The 20,335-nt window shown below is 39.5% G+C and overlaps 2 long non-coding RNA genes across 4 annotated transcripts in view; one reads left to right on the forward strand and one right to left on the reverse strand.

The window, feature by feature from the left end:
- LOC113599268 (uncharacterized) overlaps positions 1 to 15,115 on the reverse strand; it is a 60,652-nt gene extending 45,537 nt beyond the window's left edge. The window contains exons 1-2 of one of the 2 annotated variants that reach the window (XR_003420034.2): positions 15,014 to 15,115; positions 9,465 to 9,515 (exon numbers count right to left, since the gene is read on the reverse strand). This is a non-coding gene — a long non-coding RNA (uncharacterized LOC113599268). Of the gene's footprint in view, positions 1 to 9,464; positions 9,516 to 14,696; positions 14,917 to 15,013 lie in introns of those variants that run through there. The other variant, XR_008295036.1, reaches the window with a different exon arrangement.
- Positions 1 to 19,605, forward strand: part of LOC128313919 (uncharacterized) — a 65,214-nt gene extending 45,609 nt beyond the window's left edge. For both annotated transcript variants that reach the window (XR_008295033.1, XR_008295034.1), the window contains 2 exons: positions 12,234 to 12,372; positions 16,473 to 19,605. This is a non-coding gene — a long non-coding RNA (uncharacterized LOC128313919). The remainder of the gene's footprint in view (positions 1 to 12,233; positions 12,373 to 16,472) is intronic.
- Positions 19,606 to 20,335: the final 730 nt, after the last annotated feature.

Raw genomic sequence — 20,335 nt, forward strand, 5'->3', positions numbered from 1 at the left:
ACTTGGATGTATTTCTCTCATCTTTTAATTTATCCACCATTTTTAAGGCAGCAGCCTCAAAACTGTTTGCCAGGGCACACAGGAATTTTTTTTCTAATTTTACATTGTTCCACTTGGCAAAAAAAAGAAACTGATTATCAACTACATTGTCCATAGTTCTTAAAAACTGGTCATACATTCCCAGGGATTCCCAACCTTGAATTTCCTACGTGAGTAATTCTCCAGGCTGGAGACATGGCTGTCAGACCTCAGAATACTGTCAGTGCCCGGAATACTGTTCAGAGCTCATTTAAATTCATATGATAAGACTTCACATGGATGATTTTGTGTTTGCAAAGAAAGAGGGATGAAAAGTCATTTTCCTCTCCACCTCAAGCTTAGGGTTAGCCACCAAGGGAAACTACCCCTCCTCAGTTTCCCCCTGAAACTCTATGTAAACAGCTTGAAGCCAAGGGAAATCAACTAACCTTAGCTAGTAAGATCAAGGGTTATGTCCCTCCTCTGGGACAGCTCTGGTTCTGATCCAACACAGAGGGAAAGGTCCAATGTTATTATGTGCATGCCTACTTCTTCCTTGTAGGTAGCAAAAATCAGAGGAACAGGAACAACAACAACAACAACAACTAGATAAATAAATAAATAAATAAATAAATAAATAAATAAATAAATAAGCAAGCAAGCCAAAAACAAAGCTAAATACGAAGGAAAGGGAGCTAGCTCGAAGAAGGGAGAATAAGAGATGAAAATCTCATGCTAATAGAAACGGAGCGGATGGATGGTTGAGATAGAGATAATGATGCCTCCAGCAGTGTCAAGCACTGCTTTTTTCTCCTCCTGAAACTACCACAGGCACCTTTACAAAAGTTGCTATCTCTTTCCAAAGTTGGATATAATTTATCTTAAAGGCATCTTACTGGTTAATACATCTTTACAATAAACCCTCTACAAAGTGTAAAGAACTGAAGAAATAAATTGAAGTGGCTTTTAGTGGTGGCTGGGGGTACCAGATTGACAGCTTTGGAAATAGATGGCTTCTTTTCCTCCGAAGACTAGATACAGGCTGATAAGCAGAAGTGTGAGACTTCCCCAACTGCTTCCCCACTGTGCCTTCACCCTGACAAAGTAATGCTGGCTTCGTGAAAGAAAGGACAAGTCACCTTACCCAGGCAGTTCTCTGCTGACACTACTCAAGAACTGCCATTTAGCACCAAGGCATTAGGAGCATTTTCCTCACTACCAGCAAAACAGAGGCACCACTCTTATTTCACTTAGAACAGTGAACAGTCAAATCAGATAGTAATGACTTTTGACTACCCTCAACTCCACTGGATTCAAAGCGCTGAACTTAAAAGTGAAAACTAACTTGAGTTTCCCATTACAATTTTCCACAGCCATCTAGTCCTCTAACAGTCCCCAGCACTAAATCAGGTAATGCAGTATAGTGTAGCTATTTTATCTGGTTCTCCCAAAGATATTTGAAATGAGTACTCCGCCATCCATGAAATCAAATGAATCTCGGGGACATTTCTATTTATGCAGTGTGAGGGGGATCTTTCAACAGAGAAAGGAAAAGCATAAAAAAGGATGGAATGCTTCCAAGAGAACAAGTAATGCACATTTTCCTTTCTGAAAGAAAAGCAGCAAATATGTATGAAAAATTGAGGGGCATGAGTTAAAGTGGAGTCTTAACATCATTTATTTATATACTGAACATAAGAACCACTAAAGTCATCTTCATCACATAACCTTAAAATGAGCAGAGACCAATTTAACACGACTATCAGATTACAGTCAGTAGAAGTTAGAAAACATACGCTTTGTTTATCTTACACTTTCCTAAACAATCATGCACGGCTTTCCTTTGTTCCAGGAGTCATTCAAGCATATAATAAAGAGTTCCAGCAAGTTGAAACCTCTTGTATCTGGTTATTTTCAGGGAGTTGTAAACTTGCTGCCGCCAAGTCAGTAGTTTTCTTATGTTGTCAGCAAGGATTTTGAAAAATGCCATCATCCCAATTCTTGTTAGCAAAGAGCTTCTCTATGTTCAGTCCTTTCCATTAACCCTCATTAACACTTTGCTCGCTCTTTTAAAATAATTTGAAACATCTCTGCTGCTTTCAAGGTAGAAAGCTCTAGTGTTGCAGTGATCGGTCCTCACTTACTGTTCCCTCAGCTGTTACATTTTTCTCACCCTGGCTTTTTGCTCCTGTATCTCAGGGCAAATCCCCTACCATCAGCCTTATGGGTCCTCAACTGGTTTTCCCATACATTTCAAATTTTGTCTTGTCTTTGCTCATCTATTAGTTCATTCATTCCTTCCTTCATAGAACAGACATTTATGTAATATCTCCTCGTGTCTTCACTTGTCCCATATACATGTTGGATTGAATTCAAGATAAAATATTATGCAGTTGTAAAGGCACTAGAATAGAAATCCTGGATCCCTTGTGTCAACTCTGTCATCCATTAAGTATGTGATCTTGAGAGACTCACTTTCCCTATATACACCTCTGTTAATAGGGCTATGTCATATCTAAAATCACTTACAGCTCTGAAATTCTACAATATCATTGTAACCTCAGGAATTCAGTGAAAACAGATAAATCCACACCACGATGTTAGTAGCTCTGAGATACCAGTTTCAAGATACTTACATTTTCAGTGGTTGAATACAGGGGCCCTCCTAAAGGAAAGTAAGGAAATTCTGACTTTCATACATTGGGCATTAATGAGCAAGCGGAGGAGTACTTGAGTCCAAAGTGCTCAGGTTCCATTTAGACTAGTCTTGACTATTAGGCTATTTGCTGCCTGCATGTCATCTCCTGCCATTCTCCCTTTACCCACAGGCCTTCACCTCCACACGTCCAACGACTGCCCTCATGAATGTTACCAAATGACTTCCACAGAGTTTGGTCCACTAGTCAACTGTTACTTCTCATCTTGCTTTACTCCTCATCAGCATTTGACATATTTTATCATTCCCTCCTTAATACACTTTATTATTTGGGCCTCTATGACTCACCCACCTCTCTCCCTAACTCACTGGTTACTCCTCATTTTTCTTTACTGGTTTCTCTTCTGTACCTCAAGCCCCTAATGTTGGAGTGCTCTCAGCACTGACTTATTGGTCTTATATTTTGTGTGCACTCACTCCCTTGGTGATCTTATCCAATCCCTTGATTTTAAATTCTATATATGTGCCAAAAAACCCCACAAATTTATATCTTTACCCAAGACCTCTTTCCTGAACTCCAGATTGATAGATCCAGATGGCTAACAGGCTTCTAAAAAGAGAATTCCTGATGTTCTTGCCCAAACCTAATCCAGACAGTCCAGTTGATGGAAGCTCCATCTTTCCAGATGCTCTGTCAAAAAAAAGTCTTCGGGAGCATTTTAGTCCCTTTATTTCTTTCATACCCTACATCTAATCCATTAGGATATTGACTCTAGTTTTAAAAATGTATCAGAATGGAATTACTTCTTACCTCTCTCTCCTAGAGCTGCAATAGCTTCTTAACAGGCTTTCCAGCTTCTATACTTGCCCCTCAGAACCTTCTCTCAACACAGAAGTCAGAGTGGTCTTTGAAACACTATGTCAAGCACTCCATTGGATCACCAACGTTTTCACAATGGCCTACTGGTGCTACATCATAGAGGCCTTCCAAAACCCCTCTGATTTCACCTCCTACTACTGCCTCCCTTGCTCACTTTACTGCACTCGCATAGCCCTTCTTGCCTCAAACACAACAGGCATAGCCTTGGTGTCAGCTCTTCTGCCTCACACACATCTGCACAGCAAATTTCCTCACCTCCTGCAAGCCTTTGCTCACGTCATGCCTTTGCAATGAACCTTGACCATCCTACCTTGATCAGGCACTCCTCATCTTTCTTACCTGAATCTACCTTTCCCTTTTCCATAGCATTTATCACCTTCTCATGTTCTATATAGTTTACTTATTACAATTTTTGCTCATTTTCTGCCCTCCCATGCCAGAATGTAAGCCATGGGATAGCAGGAATCCTTTCCTATTTGTTCATCGATGTATCTCAAGTATCTTCGGTACCTCGTAAGTGTTTTATATTCGTTAACAAATGATGAATCAATAGATCACTGAATGGGTGAATAGGGAAGACTGGTTTTATAGCTATCAGATAATAGCCAACATCACACGAAGCTACATGTGAAATAATAAGCTTAATACAACTTCATTCTAATTATACAATCAATGCCCAATCCTGCTGTCCCTTCTTGATCATTTGATATCTGTGATCGATAGAGAGTCTTTGGAGTTCATGTCTCCTCACTGTGGAGACCCTTGCCCTTCATCCACCAGAACTCACAGAAAAAAATTGTAATCTTGGGCTGAAGAGACATGGAGAGTTCTGTACTCATCCTGGCAGACATAGAATAATGCCTATAAGATAGCTACCTTATATTTCTGCTATAAAAAGTATAAAAAAGAAGAGCAGTAATTAACAGTTATTGAGACCTAACCCTGTGACAGACATTATTCTGAGGTTTCACAAGTATAAACTCATTTCTTCCTTGCAATAACCTCCACCCCCTGACCTCACACTTCTCTCCCCATTATTGGATGTGATCCATCTAGACAACAATCAGAAAGTAACAAAAGTGCAAGTGGGTCAGAAGGGAAGATACAAAACTGAAGAAACAGACCATGGCCTTTAACATTTCTAAAGAAAAATGTTATCCCTGTTAAGCACAGCTGCCATATCTCCATGAAGCCAGGTTGAGAAAATGTTTATGTTGACACATTGAAGGTCAAATATTCCAGGGTAATTAGATTTCTCCAAGGTGAATTATGGAGACATTCTAGTTAGAAGCAGATACAGAACTTTTGCTGTCCAGCCATAAAGCAGCACTGACTTGACAAATACACGTAGGCACATTTCTAAGCATTTTTGCTTGTAGCTTAATCAATTGTTTTACATATTTTCTGTTACTAATCTTTTACAAATTTCATTAGGATCATAAAAATTTACTAACTTACCCATCCAGAATTCAGTATCATTTCGAGTAGCTTTTTATTACCCTATATTTTCATCTCCATAAATACAAGAAAAAATGCAATTTCAACTTCTTTGAAGTCACCCTCTGATTGCTTTCAATCATGTTAACCTTCTCAAAGTTGAAGACCATCACTTGCCCAGATATTTTCATCAACTCATTCAGCATACATTTATTGAGTTGCAATTACAGTGCTAAGCCCAAAGAAGCATAATCCACAGTCCCTCAATGAGAGAATTCAGCGTCTAATAGTAAAGGAGAAACAAATACATTGAAATAGCTTCCTGTAAGAACCTCAATGTCCATAAAAAGAGAATTAGATAAAGGAGACATTTATTCCCATGAAATTGAATACTACAATTTAAATGAATAAATTAGATTTAAATGCATCAATATGGCTACTTTTTAAAATATATTGAGTGAAAAAAGCAAATTTTCAAAAGATGTATGCAATAATTGCACTATGTTCTCTACAACAACAAAAAAAGATTATAATATGACATTATGTATTGCTTACAAATATACAATGTGTAACAAAAATTAAAACCACAGATTGAGAGGTTAGGTACCAAAATCAGATTAGTGGTTACTTCTGGAGAGAAAGAAGATGAATGGGATTGGAAATGTGTAATGTGAAATTCAACTTGATTGGTAAGGTGCTATTTATTTATTTAAAGAAAAATATTTGAAGCCAGGAATTTTAAATGGTAAATTTTGTTAATCTGGGGTGGTAGGATATATGGCATTTTTCTATATTTTAATGGTTTTTCCCCCTAATGTCTTCCAAATGTATAAATGAGAGAGAGGAGAGTGAGGACAGGTGTCGCACTGAAAACACCATTCACAATAAATGGGAAGTGCCAAAGCTACAGAGAATGTACCAGAGATAAAAGCAGATGTCCAGAGCAGCAGTAGGAAGAGCTGTGAGGTTAAAATGGGGAGGAACCAGTGGATGGGAGCGTTCCTAGAAACCTTCCTAAAAATGCAGATGAAGTCAGGCGTGAAGAATGACCAAAAGTCATACACGCTGAGATGAGCAAGAAGGATATTCCAAGCAGGAATGGCAGAGGAAGGACAAATCTGCAGAAAAGAGTATGGAGCATTCAGCAGAGACAGAGCCTCGGGAGACAGTTTCAAGTTTGAAACTTAACTCTGCTACTTATTAGCTTAGTGACCTTGGGAAAGTCACTTAAACTCTCCAAAACTGATTCTTCAGCTTGGACATGGGATAATAATATCTTCCTGGTTGCATGATTGCACAGGCCAGAGAAAATATATTCCAAGATGCCTGACATATAGTGATACAGTAATGCACACAAATGAAGATTATGATTAATGATTATTAAATGGGACTAAGACTCAGGTCTCCTGATTCCTGAGTCAGTGATCTTTTCATAACACTGCATTGCTGATTTTGTAATTTAGCATTATCTTATATTCATGTGGCCAAACTTTCACAGTAATAAAGCAAGTGACCTCGATGGAGTCCTGGACAACTTACTGAATCTTAATTATAAAATATGCCTCTTTAAAACAGTATGGAAGTTCCTCAAAAAATTAAAAATAGAACTACCATATGATCCAGAAATTCCACTTCTGGGTATTTATCCAAAGAAACCAAAATCACTAACTCAGAAAGATACATGCACCTTAATGTGCACTGCAGCATTATTTACAATAACCAAGACATAGAAACAACCTAAGTGTCCATCAATGGATAAGTAGATAAAGAAACTGTGGTATATATATAGTTGACCCTTAAACAACACAGGTTTGAACTGATCAGGCCCACTTATATGCAGATTTTTTTCAATAAATACAGTACAGAACTGTAAATGTATTTTCTCTTCCTTATGATTTTCTTCATAACATTTTCTTTTCTGTAACTCACTTTAGTGTAAGAATACAGTGTGTAATAATTTAACATACAAAATATGTGTTAATTGACTATTTATGTTATCAGTAAGGCTTCCAGTCAACAGTAGGCTATTAGTGGTTAAATTTTTAAGAAATTAAAAGTTATACATGAATTTTGAACTGCATCGGGGGGTGGGGGCAGTGCCCCTAACCCCCACATTGTTCAATGGTCAACTATCCATAGTAGAATATTATTCAGCCATACAAAATAACGAAATCTTCCCACTGCAACACAGATGGACCTTGAAGTCATTAAGCTAAGCAAAGTAAGTCAAAGAAAGACAAATACCATATAATCTCACTCATATGTAGAATCTAAAAGAACAACAATAACAAAAGAAAACAAAAAACTGATCTTGTAGATACAGAGAAAACATGGTTGGTTTTCTCTGGTGGTTGCCAGAGGCAGGAGTGTGGTGTGGAGGGTGGCCAAAATTGGTGAAGGGAGTCAAAAGGTACAGACTTCTGGTAGTAAAATAAATAAATCTCATACAGCATGGTGACTCCAGATTAATAATACTGTTTTGCATATTTGAAAGCTACTAAGAAAGTAAATCTTAAAAGTTCTCATCACAAGAAAAAATTCTGTAACTATGTAAGGTTACAGATGTTAACTAGATTTATTGTGGTGATCATTTTGCAATATATACAAATACTGGATAATTATATTGTACACCTGAGACTAATATAATGTTGTATGTCAGTTATATTAAAAAATATCTCTTTTTGGTGTGCAAAGCAGCTCCAGACTCTGCCTCTCACTCCATATTGTTGATGGTTTTCTAAAACATTTCTAATTCTTTTGTCTGTCCTATATATGACCCTGAAACAGTCAAAGGCAGAACTTTTGGTCAATTGGCTTCCCAGTTGTTGAGTCAGCTGCTGGCTAAAATTTGGAATGCCAAATTTGTCTCAGCCAGGATTTAAAATAGGAAGCTACACGTTTAATGCCTTTATGTGCCTGGACTTCAATATTTACAAAAAAAAAAAAAAAAACAAACAAACAAGTGCATAGGACTTTGGTCACATTGCTGTTATTGATAAAGCATTCACAAATTTCTTCAATAGATTCTAATATATTTTTCATTTTATTTAGGTTGTTATGCTTGTTTAGGTTGAAAGAAAGTTTAAAAAGCATTAAAAATGACAACAACAACTTCATAAGACTTACACGATGCTGGGTTATGTGAATGGTATATGTTACTCTGAAAGTCCCCAGGCCTCTTTTATCATAGTCAGTATCAGTTAAAGGGAGGCTCCATCCACATGATTCCCAAGCACACCTCATTCCAAAGCAGATCAATGGTACCTTGCCACTCTCCTAAGCCAGCTGCAGCATGAGCTCAGCCCAAATTTGGGCAATTGAATTATTTTTCTCAGTGAGGTTTTAGCAACCATTATTACTATCCCAGGAAGTTGTCCTTTCTTGGAGATAAACTGTCATGACAAACTCTGTTTTCTATTTAGCACATATTTCCAAATTCCATTGCTCTGCATGGAAGAGAAGAAGCATATGTTGCTTCTCAACACCACTCACTTCAAACGACTGAGAAACTCAGGGTTGTTTAGGCCACAGGAGCAATGGACATACACCATCCAGAAATCTCCTATTGTCTGACAAAAATGCCACAAGCTTGCATTGATAACATGCTATTTTTGTTCACCATTAACCCATTACCGCTGCCAGCAACCCTTTAAAAAAAAATCAGAGCTCTCAAAAAGACTCAACCATCTCCATACCTTTTCTTTCATCTCCCAAAGAACAAAGAAACAATTCTGTGATTTTATCAGGGTTAGTTAACAATATTAATTAAAGGCACTAACTGTATCACATTGTGTTTGGTTGCAGTAGTGCTGTCACAGAGGGGATTTAAAATGTTCCAAAAATGACATCTCAGCCCTTGAGAAAAAACCCCACACAAAACCACAGCCAGGATTGGTTCTAGTGGTTGACATTTGGATCTATGTTCGAGACAAGGAAGCCAGAAAGAAAATAGGCCAAGAATCAGCAATCCTTTTAATCCAATGTCCTTTCAAAGTAATGGGGAGCAAAATATGCCACCCTACAAAGTGCCTCTTTAGCACAGGATTACTTTGAACTGAAGGCAACTAAGAAGAAACACTTCTCTGCTGCCCCCTCCCCATTGTCCTAAAAGCAGGATACAGATTTGTAAAGGGGTACACTCTTCCCTCTACCAGGAAGGACAGACATTACTGAAGATAATTCTGGACACTTTTCAGCCCCAAGGGGGCACCAGAGGAATCTAGATAATAAACTCCATTAACTAGAACTTATCTGCCATTAGTTTCCCCATATATTAACCTTACCACAATTTGCCACCCTAGAAATTCAAAGTCTTTTTCCTTAGTCTTGTCCCTTCACTAAAAATGTATAGCATATTGTTCTTTTCTTAAGCGCTAAATGCCCAAGTTCTAACCACCCCTTTGAGTTATTCATTATTGAGTACTCCCATGTGTACATAAGACACACGTGGTAATAAATCCGTTTGTTTTTTACCTGTTAATCTGTCTTCTGTCAGTCTAATTTGCAAGGCACCAACCAATGCACCTAAGATGGGTAGAGGGAAAGAGAGTTACAGTAAAACCTTGGATTGCAAGTAACTCGTTCTGTGAGTGTTCTGCGAGATAAGCAAACATTTCTTTTTTTTTTTATTTTTTTTTAATGTTTACTTTTGTTTTTGAGACAGAGAGAGACAGAGAGAGACAGAGCATGAGCAGGGGAGAGGCAGAGAGATAGGGAGACACAGAATCTGAAGCAGGCTCCAGGCTCTGAGCTCTCAGCACAGAACCCCGCTCAGGGCTCGAACTCGTCAACTGCACGATCATGATCTGAGCCGAAGTAGGACGCTCAACCAACTGAGTCACCCAGGTGCCCTGATGAGCAAACATTTCTAATAAATTTTAACTTGATAAAGGAGCGATGTCTTGCAATACGAGGAGTACCTGATGCCAAATGTCACATGATCACAACTGAGCCAATGGCTCTTAAAATTCGCTTTGATATACAAGTGCTTTGGATTTACAAGCATGTTTCCAGAACAAATTATGCTTGCCAACCAAGGTTTTATGGTGTTTTCCTCCCCTACAAGAGCATACTAGAGGACAGGATGGGGCTGATAAACTGCCTTTTTCTATCTTCTCTAAAGAGATTACCCATCTCTGAGATTATTGGTCTAGTGTCTTCTATGATCATAAAACCTCCCAGTAATTGTGGGTAAGGGATAAATGAAGATAGGAAAAGCCATGATTTTCTTTCCATTTCTAATTTTGGGAACTTCTGAAATTAAAGGAAAATTTTCTCTTTTTTAAAAGAAGCAGAGGCCAGTAGGCACAGTACATCTGATGATGTTTTAAAGGTAACGTTTTAGAGTTCATCCCCACGGATGGGCTAGGCAACAGCAGAGAAATCTATGGAACTTCGATTAGCCATCACAGTTTTTCATTTTATTTTTTGATTAACTTTTCTCATGCATAGCTGAAAAACACTAAACAGAATGAAAGGCAAGTTTTGTAATTAGACTAGATTGCCCAGGGCGAGAGAAAAAGAGACACAAGCAAATCCTGTAATTCAGCTCCTAAGTAACATCCTCCACATGATAGAGTTCCTTCATACATTTTTTAATCAGGTTTTAAAGTTTTGCATGTATACACTGAAATGAGTGTTTCTTTTGGGAAAATGTATTTGTTTGCATCAAGGCTTTCATTTTCTCTTAAATACAACTTTGCCCCCGTACTTTATAACATATAGTACATAAAGGTATGTGGAGGCAGAAAGGAAAGGAAAAATATCATGAGAGACAAATACATGATGAAGCTTACATAAGTGACTATAGCTCTTTCAAAAACACTATTCACTTGGAGATAAAACTGGGATGTGGACCAAATCATACCCTCTGGGATAGCAAATAAAAAACTAAGTGTAGTATCCTTATTATGTGGAAAACTGCAGAACTCCTCATATAGAAAAATATCTGATTTAAGATAAAATACACTTTCATTCGACAAAATCTTCCATGTTATCTTTATGGCCAAAACAGAAAACTGTGGATGATGTGATAGAATAGTTGAAGGAGTGTACCCAAAACAGTATTGATGGTTCAATGTCATCCTGCAGCAAGGTTTCTCTTTGCCTTGGGACCAAGAGCATTTTTCATCAATAAGTTATATAAAAGAATAAGCCCAGCATATTAGTAACAAGTATACAAACTGAAAGGATTAGTGAAGATGGTAAAATAAGTATGTTAAGATTCCAGAAGGACTCAAGAAGTATAGGCCAGAACTAACAAGATATCTTTAGTAAGGATAATTCAGGAAGGTATAGTTCTACACTGGGATCAAAAACTTGGGTGCAAATTTAGAAAATGATGGAGAACTAGGAGCTAGGTCTGTATTAGAAAAAGTCCTAGGGGCACCTGTGTGGCTTAGTCAGTTAAGCATCTGACTTTGGCTCAGGTCATGATCTCTTCATTCCTGAGTTCAAGCCCCAAGTTGAGCTCTGTGCTGACAGGTCAGAGCCTAGAGCCTGCTTCAGATTCTCTCTCTCTCTCTCTCTCTCTCTCTCTCTCTCTGCCCCTTGCCCCCCCCGCCAAAAATAAATAAACATTAAAAAATATTTTTTTTGAAGAAAAAGTCCTGAATATGGAATTAGAGAACACCAGTGATTTAAATCAATTTAACTTGCTTATTTCCATCTATTTTCTCATGTAAAAACTGGGTATAACAGTATCTACCTCTCGGGACTGTTAGGCCATTTAAATGAGATGACATGTGAGACCAAATCTTATAGCAGTCTATGTGGACTGAGATCTTATGAGCCCCCACACAATGTCAGGATCAGTTCAAGCAGTATCATGCCTCTACCATGGTTAGCACTAGTCAAACCAGAGAATAACACTGTGATGAGGTATAGGGGCCTTGATTTTAGAGGAAGGAAAGAGAGTTAGAAAGTGTTTATTGGACATCCATTTGTGAGTCAAATAGCAGGTTCTGGGGATATTCATTAGAAGACATGGTCACTATCCTTAAGGAGCTCTTACTCTAGAAACAAAGGATGAGAACGTCCATCTAGAAGTTGGCCAGTGTCTTACCAGCTCTGTAAGCAAAATCAATGAGAAACGGTTGTCCAAGTCACCTACTCCATCTAACCCAGTATTTGTATCTACACAATAAACATTTTTTGAAAAATGAGTGATATAAGTTTTGCTTGGAAAGAAGATAAAGGGAGAACAAGAAAACTCTCTTTAATATTTTGCAATTCTAATTTCAGAGGGGAGAGATCTATATTTGTAGCTCTAGAGAGCAGAACTGAGGCAAAAGGGTGAGAGGACAGGAGGCAGATCTGAGTTTTCTACAGAAAAACTTTACAATAAGAGCTGCTGAAACAGAGAGGACTCGCCTAAGAACTGGTAAGTGCCCCATCACCGAAAGTGTCCAATAAGGGGCTACCCAGGATGGTCAGGATGTTCTAAGGAAACTCCTACACGGAGCGGTTGGAAGCCGAACTATATGGGAAAAAAATTACTTTCCATTTTAGAGGTGCTCGTGGAAGAATTACAAGGCTGTAGTTCTAAAATCCAGTGCCTGTGTGCAAAGCCTGTCACACTAAGGGCTGGGAAATTAAACTGGGCAATAGCATTTAGTTCAAACAGAAAAACCAAGAGGGAAGATGACAACTTAAAAATTATCTCAATTTATAATGAGGACTCCACTAACTGTGTGGCATCTGGTATTGGTATGTATAGATGTACAGTCAGTCTTCAAGCTCCATGGCAGAAAGTTTTCCTGGAGTCCTTGGCTCTGACATGGGAGTCTGAATTAGAACAGCTATTCCATAACTGGTCAAGTGCATAAAGGAATTTCTCTCAGCGTGCTTGCAGAGGAGAGTCACTGCTTCAGATGTAATAGTTTATGTAACAATTCCCAGATGCAGACTCATGTCCCCCAAGACAGTCACTTCCCTATGCCTACCTAGAATAAAATGAAGCAAGTAGAGTTAACCCCAGACCGGAATGAAAGGTGCACCCATGTCCTCATTAGGGGCTACCCTCTAAGCCCTAATACCTGAACACCTCATGCTGAATCACCCTCAAGAAAAATACTAATGATAGCACTGCTGGTACTCAGTCATGGCAGACACCATGAAGATGCTCATGAACGTCCTCTATTTGATAAACATTGTTCTATAACAGCACAAATACTTATTATTGTAAGATCAGTTATCATATTTTATCTGAGCCTGAGAATCCTAAAGCTTGGCCTTCTTTGTGTGTCTCTATTCAAAGAGCACAAGCTATGGTGTCTTTTTGTGAGATATTTGCCTTCATAACTAAGACATACTGTCTGAGACCTTAAAGTAAGATTTGGATAGCAGACCGAAATTACCCCTTCAGGATATTTGTGTACTTGTACTCCTCTAAAAGTTATATGTCTTTGCTTTAAAAAAAAAACAAATCCGGGGCACCTGGGTGGCTCAGTAGGTTAAGTGTCTGACTCTTGATTTCTGCTCAGGTCATGATCTCACATTTGTGGGATCAAGCCCTGTGCCAGGCTCTGCGCTGAGTGTAGAGCCTGCTTAAGATTCTCTCTCTCTCTCTCTCTTTCTCTCAAAGAAAAAAATCTACTTAAGATACAAGAAGAAAAGAAAGAAAGAGAGAAAGAGAGGAGGAAGGAAGGAAGGAAGGAAGGAAGGAAGGAAGGAAGGAAGGAAGGAAGGAAGGAAGGAAAGGAGGGAGGGAAGGAAAGGGGGAGGGAGACAGGCAGACTGGATCTTTCTCTTTCCAGGCCTCTTAATTGAGATCCAGGGTTTGTGAATCTCTGGCAATACAGGACCCTTTGCCTGGTACCCTGCTCTTTTATGTTCGATACCACATCAGGGACACTGATTATACTTAAAAGCTAATATATTTATTTATGGTTCTTAATGGCTCTTTCCATTGCTGCTTTACCTCTGGTCCTATTAATTAGAATCAAGGTAAAAAAAAAAATCCCAAATTTTCTAGCCAGAGTTGCATGTAGAAGCAAAACCAAAGGCTTAACACAAAAGGGAAGAAAAACCGTGAAAAGTCCATTTCCAAAATTAACAAATAGAGAAAGCCTGAAAACCACACACCCCAGGGCTCCATTTTGTCTTCAAGAAAAATCAGGATCTAACTTTTCACTCAGAAGTTTCCATCTCAGGCCACTTCAGCAGCACAACATTTCAATTCTATTATTTAAGAAATGGTTTGAAATATTCCCCAATTCCGCTTAACACATCCCAGAGCACATTTCCACGGTGTGTAAGTGCACTGCCAAACAGCCAGCTCGCTGCGAACACAGGTGGGAGAGCTCGGCCAGCAGGAGAGGTTACATTTGTTTGGCAACTTCCTTCGGGCTGTGAGAGCTGAGACCACGAGAAGCTAAATTGAGAAGTGCTTCTTGACGTCTGTTGTAAACTAAGCTGAAGAGCAAAGGGCACAGCCTGAGGCCTGGAACAAAGGACAGAGCAGGAGCCGTGATGAGCCACCTGAATGATCCTGTTCCTCAGCAGGGTCACAAACCAAAGTGCTTTCCGAGGCCCATGGCTGCCATTTGGAACCTCTGGCCCTTCTGCATGAACGCCAGACCCCAGACCAGCAAGTCAGAGACAGTACTTCAATCCACCTCTCCAGCCTATATTTAATTTTTTCAGCAAACACAGTAAAAAATAAATGAGGTTGTACTTAAGCTGTCAAAGGCCTCACCACCTTACCTCACCAGAGGACTTCTGACTAGTTGGTTCTACCTTTAGTGCTACCTCCATTGGCCACAAGTTGTTATGTTAAACTCAGCCTCAAAAACGCTTAGGCTGTAATCCACAATCCGTTTTTCATTTAACGTCTAAACGTTAAGACAAATAGAAACCTCATCAGTAAACAGTGTGACAGTTATCTTTTTAACTGTCATTTCTGTAAGCTGATACACATCCCCTCCTAAATCAAGCTCAGATGTATCAGTTGTTCAAATACAAACATATTTAGCAGATTTCTGTCATTTCCTCATATGTATATTAATTTGCGAATGACTCACTTCATACATCTTGATAAACCTGAAAAACTATCTGTTGAGTTATTCACAGATGCCGGTGCTGATGCTGGCAGGGCGGAAAGCTGACAATGTATGCAGGGTCAGCGATGGGGGGGGGGGGCGGGAAGTAGCTGAATGTCATGGCCCTGGGATCATTTTAATCTGTCTTGGGGTGCAAGAAGTGTCACAGAGGTTCGCCTGAAATAAAAGTGTCCCTTTCCCTTAGCTTGTTTTGTACCACCTAATCCTCTACCTCTTTATTAAACATTATCTTTTCCATCTGCTCTAGTGAGTGTTCAGCACGTTGTGGACCAACTCCAGGCTGATTGGTTTTTATGGGCAACATGATCTCAGTTTTATGCACATACTTAGGATTATCTCAAGGACAAAGAGGATGAACAATCCATTAACTCTAATAAGCAACTACACATCTCAAGATAGTTACAGCATATATTTGATTTCAAAAGAAAAGGCTGGATTAAAACATGTCCAAAAACATCTAACCTCCAACATATAGAAATAGAATTTTCTGTTCGCCATGCTCTGGCGAGCGCTCCTACTAGAAATCACGTCTCAGTCCCACTCAATCAGACTTTCCAGCCCTTAAATCTTATTTTAAGATCTGACACTACAGCAAGAAAAAGATCCTCTTGAAAGCCCTCCTCGTGATGATCTGTGGGCAAAGCGTGCAGAAAGTACACGTGCACGCTCACACACACACGCGCGCGTGCACTTTTTTAAAGGAAAATGCATTGTTATTGCTTTATGTAGAAAACTTATTTCTTCAGTAACTTTATAATTACATGGTTTCCATGGTTTAAAATTATAAAACCTCAGTCATGAAAATTTAGTCAAATACACACAGTCACCTGAGAAAGCCAATTTATATTCTTAGCCAGTGTTACTGACAAGTATTGGAAAACCATTGCTAGTGTTTATTTCAAAATTTAGTCCAATGCAGGGGCGCCTGGGTGGTGCAGTCGGTTAAGCGTCTGACTTCAGCCAGGTCACGATCTCGCGGTCCGTGAGTTCGAGCCCCGCGTCAGGCTCTGGGCTGATGGCTCAGAGCCTGGAGCCTGTTTCCCATTCTGTATCTCCCTCTCTCTCTGTCCCTCCCCCGTTCATGCTCTGTCTCTCTCTGTCCCAAAAATAAATAAACGTTGAAAAAAAAAAATTTAGTCCAATGCAAAGTAATCTACTAGGACCTCATTTGCCCACATTATTGTTAAAAGTTTCTGCTTACTTGATTTTCATAAGAATTCCTTTTAAATACTCATCTCTCTTTGCACCACTGTTTTATTGATGAGCTCAGTCTGTTTCTTTGGCTGACCTTTCAAACAAAGATGCTTGCTTTTTCTGTTACTTTAAATCTTTATGATCCTGTAATAATAACAATTATGATGGCATCTGATCACACTGTATGTATTAATGACAAGACATATCTGGCCACTTGTCTTCACAGCTTACTGATCTCATTGATGAGAGCTGTCAGGCTGCCTCCTTGCAACTTGTAATTCAAGGTAATTAAAAACTAGCTTTTTTAGCAGCTTGAACTTTGTTTTGCAGTGAATTGGAAATATCGCATGCTGCAGAAATAGAGAATGTCCTAGTCACCTGCTTGGCCTTATGCCAAGAGAAGGTGTGAAAAACAGGTACAGGAGTTAATCACCTAGCCAGAGTGAGGACTTTCAAGCCCTTGTATATGTGTCTTTATTCATTGTTTTGCTCAAGGGAAGAATGCTAAAGTGCAGAGCCGAGTATCATCTTCTGATTGCAGTTTAGGACCTTATTTAACAGGTCAAAGCCAAGGTAAAGCCAAGGTGAAGAACAAGGCAGGCATGCATGGGCCCAGGCTGTCCAGAAAAATGCACCAGCCAGCAGTGCCGGCCTCTGGGGATGGAAGAAGAGGGCTGGGGTGGCAGGAAGAATTACTTTTCACTGGGTTCTATTTTGTTCCATTTGAACATTTTACCTGATGTTCGTATTACTTTAAAAACAAACAAATGTAGTGATAGCTAAATAGCGTTTGCCCTCCCAGCACCGTGACAAGCAATCCCAAAGGTCAGCACCAGCAAAATGGCGCAGGAGCCAAGGCTGCCACCGGGAGGCCCAGCTCCTCACTTGTTTTCCTCTTGACCGCAGCCAGTGTCCTTAGACTCTCACCCTGTTAAAGCAAGTGCCCAAGAAACTACCTGACTGCTGAATACAAATGAAGGATGACAGTCATGCTTTCATACATACACATTCAAAAGCAATGTCCAACTGAAAGGAATGACACAAATCTTCATCGTCAAGACCGTTGGAAACCAATTTTCCTAGATTACACAATTGGTTGGGGAGGATGCCTGTGTGTGTTACAGTTTGGAGGGAAGAGGAATATCTGTGCAGGGAAGAGGAGGGCTGTGATCATGAGCAGAAGATGGAGTCCTGGACTGGAGGACACCCCACCAGGGGCATAGGCGGGCCTGACCATGCACACCTCTGCACAGGATGCTGGGTAAACCGGGTCCTTACTCCCAGCCCCTCCCAATGGGGCTGGTGTCTGCGCGAGCCCTGAGCACAATGATACGCATAAAACACTGTCACTGCATCCCTTCAATGTGGTAGAGCAATTGCACCTGGCAGAACCCTGGGCTAGTGAAAGTATTTCTGCAGGGTTCTTAGACAGCTCTCCATGAGGCTGCTCTAACCTTCCTTAGCTGCTTGACTTTCCTCCCTTCTGCCTTTCAATGCCCTCTTGTGATACTGCTTCAAACCCAAATTTTCTTTTTCTAGACACATATGCATGCATTAGAACACAGTAAGACAAAAACTTACCTACTTGAGAATTAAATTTTTCACCTCTAGGCAAGTTATTAAGGCCCAACTCATTCATCTTCTCCTATTTGCTGTTTTCGGCAATATAATTACATGGCACTGACCAGTGAAAATGCTGGTAAAAGGCTTGTGTTATGACTCTGTGCCTGCCCTGCATGCCCATGTTATTCTGCATAAAAGTTAGCATGGGAACACCAGCTCCTGTTACTGAATAATCCATGTGAGGTCTACTTGATGACATCTGCTTTTGTGTCCATATGAGAAATTATTACATTAAGATTATGCAGCATTGACCTTTTTTTTCAAAATGGAAACACCTTCTTTGCCTTTGCTTCTTAAAGTAATAAATGCCTGCTTTCCAGAAACCTAACACCAGAGAAATACAAAGTTGTAAATAAGAGTCCTCTTCATAATTTTCTCTGACTGGGGTATCCACTGTGACAAGTCTGGTATATATTTTTAGAGATATCTGTTATGCACAACCACTAATGAGTGTATATTGTACATCCTCTGCCAGAACTCTGTTACAAGAGACAAAATCTAATGCATGCTATCTTAAGCACAAAAAAAAGTCTCACATCACTTAAAGAATCCTGGTAGTTTCAGGCATAGCTTGATCCAGGGACTCAAATGATATTACCAGGACTTGGTTTCTATTTGTCTCTCACCTTTGCCATTCTTCATGTTGGTAGTGTTCTTGGGGTCCATATCATGTCCACAAACAGCTCCAGGCTTACCTGTCCTCAGATTAAATTCTAGCAACAAAAGGTGGAAAATCCATTCTTACTATTTCTTACACAAGTCTTATGATCTGTATGGATCAACATAGCTCAAACGATCACCTCAAACCAATCAATATACCCAGGAAAATGAAATGCTCTAATTGACCAAGATTGAGTATCACACAAACCCCTGGAGCCAATTGTGAAGTCAACTCCTTCCTGTTCACATGGACAGAGAGTGGATGCCTCCAGAAAATCATGGGCTGTTGACAGAAAAGTAAATAAGTGCTAATAAACAAAAGCAACAAACACCCCCAATACATTCGCTTCTTTCACCACAGGCATCAGAGCAAGCTACAAAATTTGTGGGATTCAGTTCGCCATGAAAATATGGGATCCATATTCAAAAAATCCTAAAAAGAAAAAAGTGGCATTAATGGTACTAAAATATAACACTATTTTTGCTCTTCTACCTTCTTCCTGTCAACTGATCATGGTGTTTGTTTTTTACTATATGATGTTGTTTTAAGTAAAGAAAAATTAAAAATTCAATTTATTAGCATGGATATAACTATTCATATTTATATTTTCTGTATCAGTTTTGAATGCAGATATAAAGCTCTTAACTCCTGTATGGATTACGAAAATTGTACAACTGGAATTTTGCAGCTCCTACCTACACACAGATTTCATTCTTAGGCAGAACAGTGGAAACAAACTCAATTGCTTTAATTTCACCTCTTGATAGGTGCACCTTCTACAACACTGTCTACCTGCAGCTTACGGATGAGTTAGGAAAGACTTAAAGGAAATGTAATTATGTGTTTCTCTCTTCTCCCTGTACTTCTATGCCATCATTTTTGGCACAAGTGGTTGGCAAATACACAGACGTAATACAAGCATGAAAGGATATGGTAGGGTTTCTCAGTTGTTCACGGTTCTCAGAACACCATTACTTCTTTCTGCATTCAAAGCAAGTTTTGGTTTGCATGGAACACATGGCCTCTTGGAGCCATCAGGGCCCCCATCTGCTCACCTGGAGATGGAAATCCCTTACCTTATACTCACTTGAATCTCCTTAAACTCCCACACATGATGAATTAACTAGAATTCTATGCTCAGGGGCATTGGGAATGCTATGTGTAAATGGTAAAGGGTGGGAAAAATGGGAAGTGGGAAAGGATGCCAGGCACACTTACTGCATTTGTCTTTTCTGCTCATGCACATGCTCCATTCTCTTATCAAATCTCACTTATAAAACACAAATTCAAAAATAAAATTCTTGGGGTGCCTGGATGGCTCAGTCAGTTGAGCATCTGACTTCGACTCGGGTCATGACCTCACAGTTCTTGAGTTTGAGCCCCACGTCGGGCTGTCTGCTGTCCGCGTGGAGCCTGCTTCGGATCCTCTGTCTCCCACTTTCTCTATCCCAACCCACTTGCTCTGTCACTCTCTCTCTCTCTCTCTCTCTCTCTCTCTCTCTCAAAAATAAATAAGCCTTTAAAAAATAACTAAATAAAATTCTTAAGATTTCCAAGACAGCTACAGTCAAGTATTAAACCAAGTTCAGGAACTTCTGAGTGTCAGGCTTGTATGACTGCAGAGGTCACAGGCCCAAGAAGTTGGCCTTCGGTCTCAACAAACAGAACGTGGTTAAGGAAACCCACTGCTCAGAAAGAAAGGAGGTTCCACATAGAGTAGTGGTAACAGCTATGGCAAAAAAAATGGAAGCATTTCAAATATCTGCCCTGCAAGTTATGCGTACTCAATCAAACCTATTGCATGT

This window comes from Acinonyx jubatus, chromosome C1 (assembly GCF_027475565.1).
Source record: "Acinonyx jubatus isolate Ajub_Pintada_27869175 chromosome C1, VMU_Ajub_asm_v1.0, whole genome shotgun sequence".
In the NCBI taxonomy this organism is placed as follows: Eukaryota; Metazoa; Chordata; class Mammalia; order Carnivora; family Felidae; genus Acinonyx; species Acinonyx jubatus.